General features: G+C 35.4%; 1 protein-coding gene across 1 annotated transcript in view; it reads right to left on the bottom strand.

Annotated features, from left to right (window-relative positions):
* Positions 1-3351, bottom strand: part of LOC111868073 (SIN3-HDAC complex-associated factor) — a 35395-nt gene extending 32044 nt beyond the window's left edge. The window contains exon 1 of the mRNA XM_023858440.1: positions 3297-3351. The gene's annotated coding sequence lies outside the window, so the exon portion shown is untranslated. The remainder of the gene's footprint in view (positions 1-3296) is intronic.
* Positions 3352-7698: the final 4347 nt, after the last annotated feature.

The following is a 7698-nucleotide window of genomic DNA, read 5'->3' as shown; positions in this document are numbered from 1 at the left end:
GGGGGGGGGGGACTTCTTCTGGGACGTACCATCGCCCTAGATCCCTTTCCTCAGCTGACTGCAGTGCCCTACGTACAGCTAGATACCAGTCCCCATGCCGCTTCTTCAGTGCTCTAACAGGTTTCAATGCGACCCATTACTTAGGGACATCCTCATGCTCTGCTACAGTTCATTTTGTCTGGATTTGCCTTTGCCTCTTCTGGATAGGCCTCCGTCGCTTCTCAATTGGCCTTCATCTGTTTTCGCCAGGTCCTCATGTCTTCTATGACCTTCAGTTTTGCGTCATTTTTCCTTGGATGGCTTCCATTCAGAAGGCTAGAAAACCTATCTGTTTTTCCATCTTTTCTTGCATGGCTTTCAGGAATTCCGTCATTTGCCCCATTTTTGTAGTACAGCGACACAACGCTCAAGATCCAATGCATTGTCCAATCCAACCACTTCTGATATCAGATGCCATGATTTAGGGTATGTAAATATAGATGGGGCATGGAATGGAGAATGGATTTATTGCCCACTATACACACCATTTGGAACTACGAGTAATTACAGAGCTCTCCCTAACCTCCATGTAACACTTCTCACATCTGTTTAACAGAAGTGAAACAACACAGAATTCATAGTTTGGTTTCTTGTGTTTAAAAGTGATACATTTTATTATCCCTCTCTATTAGGCCATAAGGGGACCACCTTTCCAGTACTCAGCACATACTGTGAAATAACGAGATTTTAAATGTACAGTGTAAACAAAACAGACGTGACCCACATAAAAAATTATGAATGACATGCCAATATCCCCACTCTTCATAGGCATATGCAAAAATAAAAAAAAAAGTTAATGTGATGTAAGAAGGGGGCCGTGCCATAGCTCAGGAGGTTAGTCACAGGCTTCCCACTGTGGCAGCCTGGGTTCAAGCCTGGGTCAGGTCATGTGAGATTTGTGATGAACGAAGTGGCACTGGGGGAGGTTTTGTCCAAGTACTTCAGTTTCCCCTGCCAATTTTCATTCCGCCAACTGCTCCACAATCACCATCACCTATCATCTGGGGCTGGTACACTAGGCCAATAGTGGCCTCAGTACCAAGTGGACTGTCTCACCCCAATAAAAATAATAAAAATAAATAAATAAATGTAAGAATGGGAATCAATATTCTCTGATTCAAGAGTTGCCTTATTTTAGATAACTGAATTAAGCCAATGATGGATTTTCCTTCAACAGACAATGATGAGATCTTTCCTTATTACAAACAAATATTAAATATGTATACAACTAGTCACTATCGATACACATTGTGACATGAAAGCAAAAAAAGGTGCTGTTGCTAGGCAATACTTGGTAACCATGATCCTGCAAACAGCAAGAAATGTTTCCCTTTCCCCAGTGTCAAGACCAGCAATTGAGGCCACCCAACATCCTATCTAATTGATACCAGGGTCTCTTTCTCTGGGGCTAAAGCAGCTGAGGTGTGAATCCAACCACTCATCTCCATTTAGTGCACATGTTAACAATGACTGAATCCACAAGAGACTACCATTACAGAATTATAATATTTGACACTGTCCGTTACTGTAGGTATATTTAAATTAAACATTTTGGATACTCAATTTACTTCAACTGTATGTGTAAAACGGAAAAAGTGTCCTACTCAGTTAGGCCCATTAATAGATAGTGCTAGTTTCAATCACTGTAGTCTAAAATGGCCAATGGAGTAGGATCCATTATCAATTTCACACATGATGACAGGAGCAGACCCAGCTTCCAAAAGCCATACAAACATACCTATGATGGACAGTGACCAACATCATAATTTTTTGATGAGTGAGAGACCAAACATCACAAAGCTTCAGAGGATCAATAAACCTCAAGTTATCTGGTATCTGAACATTTCAAACTCTCATCCAACTGGTAAAACCTTCAAAGAAAACTGACCATTTTTGTAAAGTTATTCAAAAATAAATTTTCCATATTCATACGTTCACCCACCACACAGTTCTCCCAGCCACCACTAGATGTGTTACCCATCATTCTCATACAGGTACAATTACAGCAGGAGCTATGTGAATCTGTGATCCTGTTGCAGTATGCACACACCATTTCTTTCACCCATCAAACCATAATGCTGCCTACAAAGACTCCAATGCAATAACTTAGAACTGTTGTGTTTGTATTGGGTCTGTGTGAGTTCTCATGTGACCAGCAGACTCCACTCCCCACAAGCATGATGCCCAGTTAAGCACATAATAAGATCTGTCTCCCTCCCTCTTCTTATGTAAGGGTCTTACAATTCACCCTTACAATCTATCTGAGAAGTTCCAGAATCTAATGCATGATTACATACAGCACCTTATACATCATGCATGAACAGGTATTCATTATTTTATAAGATGCATAATCACACTGGCAAATCTTTTTCTTTAATTCAGATATAATTATTATGTATACATTCCATGAGGTTCACATGGAAACGTTATGTTTGTACTGAAATTAATCCAAATATTCAGCAATATTAATTAGCGGTATATAACAGAGGGTGAAGAAGGAACAGATTTCTCTCCAACCTTCCACCAAACTTCAAATATATAGTCACATTTCATTCAGTCTTACTGAAAATTCACAACACAGGGCCAACGTATCAATCACTTCTGTGTACAAAATTTCTCACAAAGTTCAAACCAAACCCACTTCGTTATACATTACGTTTTCAAACGACGTTATATATCAAGCTAAAACATAAACCCACCTTACAGAATAAATATGGAACGTTTTCTTCCACAATTTGACGTCATCAGGAAATATGTTCGCAAAGGTAAACAATTTCACAAACAAATGTATATTATGGACACCTAATCCCATACATCATACCTTCAAGGTGCATATTTGTGTAAACTACACTATTACAAAACATTCATCGCACTGTAACCTGGTAAGAGGTGACTCCAATAGCTCTCACGTTTTACGGAAACATCCACTTAAAATAAGTTTTCAAATTATGAAAAGAATTCCTAAACTAGTAACAAAATTTACGTACTACATAAAATCAAATATCCAGTCTGATAAAACAACTGCACGTCTTTTGACCCTTTCAAAGGATACACATTTTGTACATGAATCGCATAATGGAGATCGTTTAGACGCCGCTTACATTTCAGAAGGACAAAGAAATATAACACTAATTTAAGATGACAATTAGCATAAAAACACACCATCAATATTTGTAATAATATTTTCAATGTACCTCTAATGCCCTGTAATACTATTACCTAAAATTTAACATTTTTAAGCACGGTTGTCAGCTTACCTTTTCAACACAGGTGACGGCTACATTCAAGAGCTTAACTGCGCAGGTGTGTTGCGCAGGCTTCATGAACATAAAATCAACAATAATCAAGAATCAAACTAAACGATTATAAATTATAATCAGTGAAAATGAGCATAATAAATACAACATATTCGAGGTCAAAAAATCGAATAAAGTTTAATTAATAGTAATTTTGCTACAATAAGATAATATATTTTCAAGAAGTCTGAATATTCTAGGTGCCAGTTTCGTACCAAAGATTATTCCAACACCTAGATGACCAAGGTCGGTAGCCGAGCGGTCTAAGGCATGTACTGCCTTCTCTCGTTTGGAAACCGGGATCGTGGGTTCGAATCCCACTCAGGGCATGGATGTGTAGTGTGTGTGCGCGCGATTTTCTGTGTTTGTGTATAGGTAGAGGCCTTGCGACGAGCTGATCACCCGCCCAAGGAGTCCTACCGAATGTGTAAGATCTAGAAAAACCGAACAAAACGGAGATGTTCATGGAGGCAGGCCTAGGCCCACTTGAGCTGTAGTGACAAGGAAAAAAGAAAAAAAGATGACCAAGGTACATTGCTTCCCCAGAGATGAGAACATAATTACGTTTATGAATTTCAGGAATTCAGGAATGTGACACACTGTAATAGGCTGATGAGTTCCAGCGTTTAAGAACCTGTAACTTCGTGACCAGTGCTTCGTACCTACATCTTTTAGGGCAGAAAAAGTGATTGCCGTGAAGATGTACGCAGAAGGTTCCTCCGAAATGTCCATACCTGTCTATATTTGATAAACCATATTTGATAACACCAACAAAGATGTGAATGATATTTTTAATTCTTTTTTTAATACATACCTGCAGATTTTTTATTCATGTTTCCCTAAAATAAAAGTCTATGAAAGAAAGTCAAATAATCAATGGATAACAAAAGGCATAATAAATTCTTGCAAAAGGAAAAAGGAGCTATACTTGTTAATGAGGTCTAATAATGATGAGAAACTGAGAAATTACTATTTAAGGTATAGTAAGATCTTATCAAAAATAATAAAAGCTGCCAAAAAGTTGAACTACAATAATAAAATTATCTATGCTCACAATAAGATTAAAGCAACATGGAATGTTATAAAAAGTGATATGGGAGTAAATAACAACAAAACTGATAAACGAGATATAGACACAAATTGTGAAGAAGCTTCCATAAAAATTAATGCTGAGAATTTCAACGATCACTTTTTAAAAATTGCTGAAAGTATCTCTGGTAAAATTAAGAGTAATAATAGTTTAAATACTAATAGCACTACTTACTCTCCATTCAACTTATCGCAGATTCTAAATTTTCAGTATGATAACATTATATTTCACAATACTTCTACAGGCGAAATTGAAGAAATTATAAAAAATTTTCCCTGGAAAAACAGTTGTGGTTACGATGAAATATCCATAAAATTATTGAAAATTAGTACACCCTTTATTAGCTCTCCATTATGTTGTATTATAAATAAGTCATTATCTACAGGTGTTTTTCCAAGTAGACTGAAATATTCGATTGTTACCCCTATATACAAGAAAGGTGATAAAAATAATGTATCAAATTTTAGACCAATTTCTCTATTACCATCTTTCTCTAAGATTTTCGAAAAAGTTATATATAAGAGAATAATGGCTCACCTTATTACAAATAATATCCTTTCAAATTGTCAGTTTGGATTTAGGAAGAACACATCAACTATAAATGCAACCTACAAATTAACAAATGATATACTGATGGCCTTAAATAATAAAAGGAAAAGTGGTGGTATATTTTTTGACTTGGAGAAGGCTTTTGATTGTGTGGACCATGGTATATTATTGGTTAAAATGAAATATTATGGTGTAAGCGGTGTGATGTATTCTCTAATTGAGTCATATTTAGAAAATAGATACCAAAGAGTAAAATTTAACAATAAGTTATCTAATTGGGGAAAAATTGATAAAGGAGTTCCTCAAGGATCGATTTTGGGTCCGCTATTGTTTTTGATTTATGTAAATGACTTACCCTCCTTTATACAGTGTTCTGTCCCATCACATACATCAGTTGTGCTATTTGCCGATGATACAAGTGTAATAGTAAATGAATTAAATTTTATGCAGCTGGAAAAAAAACTTACTACGGTGTTTAGATCGATGAATGAATGGTTTAATTCAAATATGCTTTCATTAAATTTAGGCAAGACTTGCTGTGTAAATTTCTCAGCTAAACATAATTTTACCAAAAAATTAAATATTGAATATGGAAACAAAATTTTATTAGAGTCAAATGAGGTAAAATTCTTGGGTATGACACTGGATAACACAATATCTTGGAAAAAGCATATAGATTCAATTATAGGTAAATTAAATAAAGCCTGTTACATAATTAGGAAAACCAAACAGTATTTAAATATTGATGCCCTTAAAATGGTGTATTACGCCTTTTTCCACTCAGTGATGTCTTACGGTTTGATTTTTTGGGGAAATAGAACTCTCAGTATGTGCGTTTTTAAATTGCAGAAGAGAGCTGTTCGAATAATGGTGGGAGCTGGAAACAGAGATTCATGTAAAAAAATCTTTAGACAATTGAAAATATTACCACTGCCCTCTCAATATATATATTCTTTGATGATGTTTGTAGTTAATAATATGGATTTATTTGTAGAAAATTCAGATATATATACAACTGTAACAAGAAATAGTTCAAATTTGCATCTCCCCTCATCAAATCTAACAGCATTTCAGAAAGGTCCACAGTATTTTGGAATCAAAATTTATAATAGTCTTCCACGCAAAATAAAACAGTTATCCAAAAACAAAAATCGATTCAAGAAAGCACTATTACAATTTCTCCATTTACATTCATTTTATGGTATTGATGAATTTTTTGATTACACGGTTAAGAAGATTGATAATTGATTTTATTGGGATTAAATACTTAATTAATGAAAAGTTAAATTACAAGTTTTATAATTTTAAAATTATGTTTACATAAATATTTTAACATGTATTATATTTTTTGTAATTATTATATTTAATTGTTATATTGGACTATTGTCTATATCCTGAGTCTTACGAACTTGTAAAGGATTTTTGACATGTAAATAAATGAAATGAAAAAATGAAACGAAATGACACCACGCGGCGTCATATTTTAGAAGACCTTTATCTTAACACTGACTACAGTGTAGGTCTCAAATCGCAATTACATAATGTTTGTTTTGATGCCCGTCAATTGGTACTCTGAGATCGAGCTAGAAGTAGAGTTTGCATTTGATGTGCAACGCGTAACGTTCGTAACGATCGTCTACAGCCGCAAAACAGAAACGATTAAAAACACTAACCTGTTTCCTTAGCTTAGTAATAAAACTGACAATGGGCCCAAAAAGACATTGTGAAGAAGTAATTAGACATATGACTCACTAATGTAGGTGTTTGTGAAAACACACACACACACAAAGCCAAGAACCGATTTTGTAAATTACTGTATTCAAATGCAATCAATTGCAAAGGTTTCTGATAAAATTCCTTTATTCAATACAATGGATTTTGTGTGTATGTGTGTGTGTTTGTGCACGCGCAATCGCGCATCCTCTAAATAGAAAATAGAATATCATGTGAAAATAAAGATAAAATGTGCATTAAATTGAACTGTACAGGTGGACGACTCCTCGTATTATTTCCATGGATTGTTAACAAGGTCTGTGGTGAAAACAATGATCTCAAATGTTATTAAATTAGGGTTCATGTAAGACTTTATAAAACTTCGTAAATTACTACTTCAAGATTTTCATCACCAGCGGAAATCCTGAATTCTCGTACTTGTGCTTTCATTCTCTTATGTCTTTTATTTGCTTTTACTCGCTCGCTTACGCTCAACTCATCGATCTGTGTAATTCTTGTGCTCTGATAACATATGATGACATAGTTGTATCTAATACTTCGTTGTTGTGAGAACACTTACTTCTTATATTTAAAATTACTGTTAATATCAGTTTTAATGGGTACTGTCTTCTGGGATTTAACGCCATGTAGTCTGCCGAAATCCAAACCATCGTTTCGGAGGAACATATCGTCTTCTTTCTCGGGGTCGAATCAACCGAGCAAGATACCAACGTGAAGACAGGTGGCAGGCCGACAAGGCGGCAAGTTGACTTTCAACGGACTACACGGTGTTATATCTTCATAAACACCGCTGTGAGAACCTCAAATCCTACACTGTTAGTTTTCATTTAATTAACACCTAATTACTCATGGAAGGGTAAATGATCTGTAACCACAGCGTTTGTAGTAGTCCGATCGGTCTAATCGGTCTGAACGGTCTGAACAGTGTTGGTATACCCGATGAAATCAGTGTACCGAGTACTGGTTCCAGGATTTCGTTGGTAGATGTCA

Source organism: Cryptotermes secundus, unplaced genomic scaffold (genome assembly GCF_002891405.2).
Source record: "Cryptotermes secundus unplaced genomic scaffold, Csec_1.0 scaffold925, whole genome shotgun sequence".
Taxonomy (NCBI): domain Eukaryota; kingdom Metazoa; phylum Arthropoda; class Insecta; order Blattodea; family Kalotermitidae; genus Cryptotermes; species Cryptotermes secundus.
Note: the sequence above shows the minus strand (reverse complement) of the source record. Positions and strands in the feature narration are given on the sequence as shown.